Source organism: Meles meles, chromosome 10 (genome assembly GCF_922984935.1).
Source record: "Meles meles chromosome 10, mMelMel3.1 paternal haplotype, whole genome shotgun sequence".
NCBI lineage: Eukaryota > Metazoa > Chordata > Mammalia > Carnivora > Mustelidae > Meles > Meles meles.
In genome coordinates, this window is record NC_060075.1 from 83,736,744 (window position 1) to 83,746,475 (window position 9,732).

Here is a 9,732-nt window from a genome sequence, read left to right on the forward strand (position 1 = left end):
CTCTTACACCGGCTCTGGCTGAAGTGCCAACTATAATATAATGCGAACAAACAGCAAAGCAGATAACCAGGGCACTCACGGTCTTCAGCCGCTATTAAGAAGCATTTAAACTCCTAATTTCTCACTTTTCCCAGGCTGCAGTATGGCTCACAAGGTCGAGAATTGGGAGAGCCCTGCAGCATCATGGGGGGTCGGGGAGAGATGCAGGGGCTAAGTTTGGGGGAAAAGGTCAAGACACAGAGGGCTCTATTACCAAGGCCATGGACCAATGAGTAGGAGATACTGTTCAGTTGTGTTACTCAGTCTAGTGTGCGTATCTTCGAGAAGGACCTTAACAACGTATGTTGTTAAGCAATAAGTAAAAAGATTGTATGAACCTGCTTTTTGGTGCACATATGTATAATGTCTTTTTTGGCCACTGGGTGCACAAAACATAAATGCATTAGGACAGTTTAAAGAACGGAAGAGAATTTAAGCCAGTAGAAAACATGAGGACTTCCCAAGTTTTTGCAATTAAAAACAATCACCTCTGTTTGCCCCTAAGCCTGATACGCTCTGGAGAAACAAGGATTAGATATAGGCAGGAGGAGAAAGTTGCCATTTTATTCTGACCTAAGTCATAACAACTGTTTTAACAATATCTGTGATGTGTGAAGAGTTTGTGGAAACACACCAACTGCAGGAATGTTTCAGGTAAGGAAAGTGATTGGCCCTAATCCTCTTTTATTTCCATTTAAAATATGTATCTCTTGCTAAGCTGAGCAGACAAAAAATACTTTGATCATTACAAAAAGCAGTAATTAATTACTTTGACCATTACAAAAAGCAGTAATTAATGATTATCTGTAGCAAACTTCCAGTAGTATTGAAGAAAATGCATATCCACAAGTACATTTATGCAAATTTGACCCTGCATAAAATAGAGAACACTGTCCAAGAATACCAATTTCCCAAGTAACAAATGGATATTTTTATATTTATTGGTATTATTTCCCTTTTATTACTATAAACAAGGAATCAAGTCAGTTGTCAAGATCTTGCTATAACCACTGAACTATCAGGATTCCAGGACCCAAAGTGCTTCCAGTGGTTGTACAAGACTTGAACAAACCCACATCACCTAGGCTCCTAACAGATACCTGTAATATTTAAAAAGATTTAAGCCTTGTTGCTTAATTAACAGTTGAAATGTTTAACTGGAGTTTTAACTTCTCAATTTCAGTTTCCCATTTGGTAAATTATTATTCCTGCTTCCATAAAACAAAGCTACATGTTTCACTTGAAAACAGGAAAGATGAAACAGGATCATGCAAAAGGGTAAATCTTACAGGGAAAATAAAAAATGCACATCTTTCTTCATTTAGATCCTATCTTCGGGGCAGCTAAAGGGCAAATTCTATAAAGTTCAATGAAAATAACTTCTATTCATTAACAAGATAATATGATAAAAAAAGCAGAGGTGAAAAACAAATTTCTATTTTGTACTGCTTTTATTCTATTTTAAGACTAATCGGAAAAACACCCAAAGATGGAGAAATTTAATCTTACATATGGGACTGAAATCTTGGATTTATGATGCGTCTCATGTTTAAAAAGTAAGTACATATAAAACGAGTGGTATATTTAACAATATTCCAAGTGTCTTAAATATTACATTGTGAAAAGTATTTTTTCCATATGTGACTTATGGAATCAAGCTTAATTTGTATTTTATCTCATCTTTTCCCCACCGCCCCCACAACCTGTGCTATCCCAACCCACACCTCCTCTACAGAAGCCTAACAAGTTCTAAAGCATGTAAGCATGGGGTATTTGTCAATGTTTCTAATGATTTTAAATCCACACATTACTAAAATATTGAACATTATTCAATCATGAACTTGAATCACTTCCTAGATGTTCTTTCAAGCAAAATTTACAATGATAGTCTATTATGTAAAAGAAAAAGTAAGATTATGCCATTTATTTTAGGAGGCATCTAGAATATCTAAGTAGAAGTTTGGCATATTTATTTTTAACGACATTTTTTTTTAAGCTCAACTTAGATCTATTTCCAGAAATACTTTGATTTATAGTAGTTCTCAACTCCAGGATTCTGCAATCTCTGATTAATTAAGCTCTTCCCTTTTGCACTAAGTGGAAAGACCCTCTAATTTCTCCACAAGTAACTTTCACTAAGTGAAATTAAGATTTCATTCCATTTATTTCACATCGGTCAATGGTATAGTTTTTTATTTACATAACAAATTCATTTTTATGGTACAAGTGCAAAGAAATGAATCAATTCCCGAAACTGGTACGCATTATAGTTACACACAGATCGATCTCTTGTGGTTCTTACTAACCATCAAAATGCTAGCATAGGGGTGCCTGGGTGGCTCAGTTGTTAAGCGTCTGCCTTTGGCTCAAGTCATGATCCCACAGTCCTGGGATCCAGCCCTGTTTTCCCTCTGCCCCTGCTTATGTTCCCTCTCTCGTTGTCTCTGTCAAATACATAAATAAAATCATAAAAAAAAAGCTACCATAAAATAAATAAAATTTTGTATTAAAATACTCAGTGCATTGACCATACCTTAGGGCTTAGGAAGAAAATTACAAAGAAGCTCTATTAGAATCTTATCACCAATGTAGCAGAAAGTGGACTTCACAGATGTAGGTTTCATTAGTGAAATAACAAAGAATTTTGTCACGAGAAAGAGAAAACTGCCCCTGATGTCAGGACCTCACCCCCTGCTATGTGACAGGTAGGTCTTGCTGTCTCTGGACACTGGCCTGGTACCCACAGCCAGGCTTAGGTATCTGCTTGTCAAACAGGAACAACTTCACAAATATCAGCTTTAGACATGGCCACTCTATGATCATGGTGGGTCATGACAAAAACAAAACACTCTGTAATTGTGTCTAAATATAGACCAATCATCGGGGCCACTGGGTGGCTGAGTCGGTTAAGTGTCTGCCTTCCATGCAGGTCACGATCCCAGGGTCCTGGGATCCAACCCCTGCATTGGGCTCCCAGCTCAGTGGGAAGTCTGCTTTTCCCTCCCCCTCTGCCCCTCCTTCCTGCTTGTGTTCTCTCTCTCTCTCTCCAATAAATATAATCTTTTAAAAATAAAGAAACATAGACCAGTTATGAACACTAGGATAAGATGCAACCCCTTTCCCAGCTAATAAAGGTTATCACTGTTTCTGTGCCGACTACAGCATCTGCCAGTCTCATCCTGCCTCCTCCTAGATTAGCTGTATTAGACACCCAGTTGTAAAATTACCCTGCTTTCCAATAATACCCTATTCAGGGCAAAGCTGTTTCCTTGCCACGCCCCCTCTCCCTGCCCCCTGCCACCCAATCACCCAAAGTCCAAATTCTATAAGATTCTTTCAAACACCTATCTGAGTCACCCTTGGTTCCTTGTGGTACACTCTGCCCTCTTTGCAATGAGTAATCTACTCAACTTGTTCAACTGCAGGTGTGTTCCTGCTTGTCTTTGGCTCAAGAACATGCTGACTATAACGTATCTCAAAAGCCTGGCTCTCGTACCCCGGGTATCAGGAGGCTCTGACATATTTGGTACCACGGTTCCCCTGAATGTGGTAGAAGACTAAATGGAACTTGAAGAAGAATTAGAAGATACTATGGTGATGAGGAACAAGAGAGATGATTATAGATATGCAAAATGGCATTAAACAATGATTTTGAGGTTAGAGCAACTGTATCAAATGCAGAATAAAAGAATGTGCCAAGATGAGAAACATATGCCAGGGCAGGGGACGAGAGACCCATCAGGAGCTGAAGGACATTGAAACAATGAAGACCTTTATAGTTCTGCTTCAAGAGAAGCTAGAAGAGTATGCTCAGTCTTTTTTTTTTTTTTTAAGATTTTATTTATTTGACAGAGAAAGACATAGCGAGAGAGGAAACAGAAGCAAGGAGAGTGGGAGAGGGAGAAGCAGGTCTCCCACTGAGCAGGGAGCCCAATGTGGGGCTAGCTTCCAGGATCCTGGGATCATGATCTGAGCCGAAGGCAGACGCTTAATGACTGAGCCTAGCAGGCGTCCCAAGTATGTGGAGTCTTTATCACCGAAATCCCACTAATGGAAAGGAGTCTCAGCCACTACATTGAAGATATTATGCAATTCTAATAGCCACAAAACACAGAAACAGCACCATATGATTAGAGAACCAATGACCTTCCCAATAAAGGGTTATCAAGATAATAGTAGGTTGATTTTAAAGAACTTCTTAAAGAGATTCAGATAAAGTTTGTATTTAAAGGGATCAAATTTTAATGATAATCAGTAAAGTGGGAAGTACAGGATGTGAGAGGAGATTAAGGAAACAGTCATGGTGATGATGAGGCTAATTGCGCCACATAACAACAGATTTTTTAAAAGCAGGCATTATGAGACACGAGTTCAATGTTTTTGGTTATTCACATACACACCAATTTTTTTTGAGAACTACTCAAAGTTTTTTTTGAGAACTACTGTGCTAAATCTAGTCTGATTTAAGCAGCTGTCAAAACTGCGCGGAGTGCTAGGACATAATACTTCTCACTCTCTAGTTTCCAACATTCCCTTGCTTGTCCTTGTTTTCCAAAAGAAGGAAGGATTTAAAACTACACCAGACTCTGAGTTTGGATCAGCCATCACAGTGTTGTCCTTCCCTAATCTTATCTTGCCCTTCACCCTTTGCCCACATAGCGAGCACCTGCTGAGTGGTCATGCCTGCAACGTGAACCAAGCTCTGGTTCCACTCCCTTCACCACATCACAGCCCAGGAGATACACAAATTCTTGCTTCAGGCTTTTTGTAATCACTTTAACAGGTTCGTTCGTTCTTGTTTTTTTAAAAGAGTTTATTTATTTGAGAGAGAGAAAATGAGAGAGAGCATGAGAGGGGGGAGGGTCAGAGGGAGAAGCAGACTCCCTGCAGAGCAGGGAGCCCAACTCTGGACTCCAACCCAGGACTCCAAGATCATGACCGGAGCCAAAGGCAGTCCCTTAACCGACTGAGCCACCCAGACACAAACTTTTGCAGGTTCTAATACTGGATCACTTCCCCTATCAAACTCCTCCATATTCTTGAAAGCTCCAGATTACTTCTGAAACCACTTCCCCATCATCGTCTGAATCATTAACTTTGTTTCTCACTTACCTAGACTTTCATTTCTCCAGTGACACTGGCAAATGTTTCTGTAGCCTTTGCAAGAGTAAAATAAATTCCTGAGGTAGTCTAAGTCTGGACTTCTGACTGGAAAAAATGGGAGAACCAACAAAACAAAAAGCTGCTATTTCCCCTCAAGGAGCGCAAGGCATGGCTAGAAAGAGACATTTGTAAAGAGACAATTATTGTCTCTTTACAAATAATAGTATTTGTACAATTTACAAATAGTTGTAAATTATTTTACAATGTGACATGTACACCGAGGTTGGGAGAAGAATAGTGGAGTAAATATAGCTATTTGAGAAGGCTTTGGTACCAGGTATGGGTTTTGGAAAGACAAGATGGGATATTAGAAAGACAGGCACAGATGACCCACACCAGACCGAGATGTGTGCCTGAAGACCCAGGAATTCATTCTCTCGGGAATTTCTCTTGAAAGCAATCTAGAGCTACTCAAGAATTTTAGGGAAGGCATACATAATAAAATGTAGGTTTAGGAAGATGGCTTTGGCACTATGTGGAGAACAGATTGGACAGAAACCCAGAGGAATCTTTTGGAAATAACCCAGGCAGAAAATTATATGGTCTGAATTAAAGTAGTGGCTGGGAAGGAAGTAGTTGAGAAAGATTTCAGAAAGATTTAGTAGAGATGGAGAGATATTTAGAAAGTCGCAGAAATAGCTCAGGCTTGCTGAATAATTAGCTAGGTAAAGGTTAAAAAAAATATCAAGAAGGGATCCTACGTTTCAGGCTCTAGTAACAAGAAGAAAGCAAAGAATGGAGAGGAAATACTAGGACTAGATGTGGGTGTGGGATAAGGTTAGGTCTATGCCATTTTCACTGAACTAGTTGCAAGATCCCGGGCCAGTTTCCTAATCTCTGTTTACTCACACTTAAAATGAGACTAACACTACCCATGTCTAAATTAATATACGAAATAACAATAGTTAATCCCTCTAAGCACTTATCACCTCAGAGGCACTTACATAAATACCGTCCATGCAGTAACTTGCTGACTTTGAGCAACTGACTTATGAGGTAGGTACTTTCATCATCCCCATTTTACGGATGAGGAAGCAGAAGCTCAGAGAGGGAAATGGCAGCTCCAAATTTCACACCTCTTCCATCGGACTACAGAGACAGTGTTTCCACCAACGGTTTACAATACCTCTCCTTAAATACTAATTATTTTACATCATTGTGATCAGAGTGGTTATAATTTCTGGTTTCACTTGCAGGACATAATTACTGATTCAACCTATTGCTTTGTTTAAGAAGTGTTTGCAGACTCTATGTATGTACATACATTCTACTCAACATGAGGATCGATCCAAGCATAGTAAGTGACATACCCATCCTGGGGTTGCTTTCGGTTTAATCTTGAACGTAAAATGCGCATCATGAGACAGAAGACAAAACTGTAAGTTTAAAGGGGTCAGATAATTTCAACACAGGATACCAAGCGTTCACATGGAGACCTTGATCAGCAGGCACTGGGGCCACAAGATACAGATTTGTGTTCTCTTGAACATATAGATTATTGGCAAAACTATAAAAACTGATAAGGTCGGGGCGCCTGGGTGGCTCAGTGGGTTAAAGCCGCTGCCTTCGGCCCAGGTCATGATCCCAGGGTCCTGGAATCGAGCCCTGCATCAGGCTCTCCACTCAGCAGGGAGCCTGCTTCCTATTCTCTCTCTGCCTGCCTCTCTGCCTACTTGTGATCTCTGTCTGTCAAATAAATAAATAAAATCTTTAAAAAAAAAACTGATAAGGTCACTTAGTAGGTGCTGATGGGGAACGGGGCCCTAAAAAACTGAAGACAAGGAAACAGGAGACTGTCACTTCAAAGCTTATTAGGCAGTGGCATAAACAGCTCATTTAACATCTATGGGCCTTTCCAGAGAAACTAGAAACACTAATATAAAATCAGTGGATCTTGGTTTAAGAGCATGCTAAGAACTTTTCCCACTTCTAAGGTTTGCAGCTTTTGCTGTGAGCAACTGTGAACGTTGCGAGAGCTGCCGAAAGTCGACTTCCAGCTTTAAACCTCAGAAAAAAGCCAAGCTTCATAGTTGTTGCTTTGCCATGGGAAATAATTAGTAAGTTGTTTTCTTTTCACAAAAGACCATTCAGTGAGTTTCAACTGCTTTTATTTATTCTACAGGATTTCAGCTTCAGAAATGTTCCTGCGGTTACTATGTACAGAAGTTCTGTGTGGGAGATTTGAGAGAGAAAAACAAAATGGCACCTCTGTTACTTCAGAGGAATATTAATGGGGTGGAGAAGATGACGGGCATCATCACAGTGAGCTTCCTACAGTGTGCCTCCGAGTACCAGGATTTACCATTTTCCCCGCTTAATCTTTTTTTTTTCCTGACTTCATTGGGTAAAACACAAAATGTCGCTGAATTATCCTAAGAGCAGGGCAGGATAAGGATGCAATACAGAGGTTTGGAAAACCGAAGGAAGTCCCCTGACCAAGAGGAAGACAGCAGAGGATGATGATGCTTCTCCCACCAGCTGGCCATTCCTTCCACCGCAAGGGAGGATTCTGGGGTTCTGTGTGACTAGGCTTGCAAACAACAGATTCTCTCTTTGCTGTGGCTTCCCATTAAGTGTGTGAGGCGTGGAGGAATAATAATCTGTATTTGGGGCCGGGTTAGCAAATCTAGAAGATGACCATTGGACCCTGCGGAGAATGGAATGGATAGAAAGAAGAGATTTTCTCTTATTCTCCAAAACTTGGTACACAGAGTAAAGACTGCAGACTGAATGCTGAAACAAGCATATCTGAGTTTTGCATGCAGAGGGGGGTGGGAGGAAGACTAAGAAATCAGCAGCCTTTGGGGAAATAAACGAACTTCATGGACTTGACCCACTGGGAGATCATCGTGTTATGTGAATTACGGAATACTTGGGTGTTACATTTCATAATTCAATTTTTAACAGATCTACCCTGTATGACAGAATAACAAAACCCCAGTTGTGCTGAGAAGGGAGGACGGGTGCTCGTCGTGGTAACGTTCCATGAAAGCGCCTACCTAAGGATTTCACACACAAAACACTGCACAGAGCTATCACTTTGTGGTAGAGATTTGTACTCATTTGGTTTTTTTTTTTTTTTTTTTTTTTTTTTTAAAGCACCAAGCATAAGAGATGCATTTAAATGTTTAACTGATTAAAACTTCTGAAAATTTTAGTCAGAGTGCTTAGTGGAAGGTGAGCATTTTGGGTTAGGAAAGATTTAGATGTAAAACTTTTTGTATTGAATAAAGGAGTAAAATCTAACTATCGAGGGCTTACTCTGGGTCAGGCACGGGACAGTGCTGATGCTCAGTTACAGATGACCCCTGCCTCCTTGGAGTTTACAGCCTCGCCAAAGGGCCAACTCAGAGGGCACAGTGAAGGTCTAATCATTGTTCATTTTAGTTATCACAGCTTTTGTCCTCCTGCTCTGTAACTGCCCCTCCATGTGTTGGCTTAAATCTAACTTTTGACCAAGCAGCTCTGAAAAGGAGACGGGTCCCAGAAACTAGAAGTTTCCAGAGAAACTAGATGTCTTTCCTTTCCCCTCCAAGAGACGGAGCTAAAGTTTAGAGGAGTGTTGATTCCCTCATTCAGATGAAATAGTTCATCACAAAGTAAGCCTAAGGAGATATCAAACCCAAAGCTGAGAGTACGCACGCAGTTACGTGATCGTATTCCAGAAGGGTTTTCTACATGCTTTCTGTTAGTTCCTTAGCTTTTTAAGAATGCATTGCTCACCCGTAGGGGCAGTGACAAGAAGTTAGGTGCGGGCAAAAGAAATAACTCTGCACAGTCGCTTCCTTCCAGTTCTGTAAAGTTAGCAGTCACCTGTCCAGCCCATCTTCTTCAGGAGAGATGATTCATTATGGGATCTGTGCGCAGTGGTGGGGAAAGTGTCCACAAAAAATCATCCTACATCTTTATCATTTACCAAGTAACAGGTTTTTTGAAACTTTCATCAAACCGCTCCATTCTGGGGTGCCTGGGTGGCTCAGTGGGTTAAGCCTCTGCCTTCGGCTCAGGTCATGATCCCAGGGTCCTGGGATCAAGCCCCACATTGGGCTCTGCTGTGGGGAGCCTGCTTCCCCCTCTCTCTCTCTCTGCCTGCTTCTCTGCCTACTTGTGATCTCTGTCTGTCAAATAAATAAATAAATAAGATCTTGAAAAAAAAAGTTTCATTCCATATAAACAAAATTTAGAACCTGGCGGGTGGGGCGAGGGAGAACAAGCACCTGAACAAAGATCCTGGATCCTTATAAATATCCAGCACAGTAATGTTAATCATGTTCTCTAGAGCCTACAACAGTGTCTGACACATAGTAAATGCTCCTATGTATATTTTAATGGCTGCAACAATGAATAAGTGACTGACAGATAGTTCATTCCATCAGGTTTGCTGTTTTAGGGTTCACTCTTAAAGTAACAACACTTGTTGAAAAGATCCCACTCACTTATTGCAAATTTATGCCTGTTCTATAAAGATACTGTGTTTAGGGTCCATGCTATGGAGCCAGTGTCCTGAATAAAATAACTTTTATTACTTCG

General features: G+C 40.5%; 1 long non-coding RNA gene across 2 annotated transcripts in view; it reads left to right on the forward strand.

Annotated features, from left to right (window-relative positions):
- The window catches only part of LOC123951604, a 45,996-nt gene extending 37,524 nt beyond the window's left edge, over positions 1-8,472 (forward strand). Inside the window, exons 5-7 of one of the 2 annotated variants that reach the window (XR_006820480.1) lie at positions 1,506-1,595; positions 6,399-6,499; positions 7,325-8,472. This is a non-coding gene — a long non-coding RNA (uncharacterized LOC123951604). The remainder of the gene's footprint in view (positions 1-1,505; positions 1,596-6,398; positions 6,500-7,324) is intronic. The other variant, XR_006820479.1, reaches the window with a different exon arrangement.
- The last annotated feature ends 1,260 nt before the right edge of the window (positions 8,473-9,732 follow it).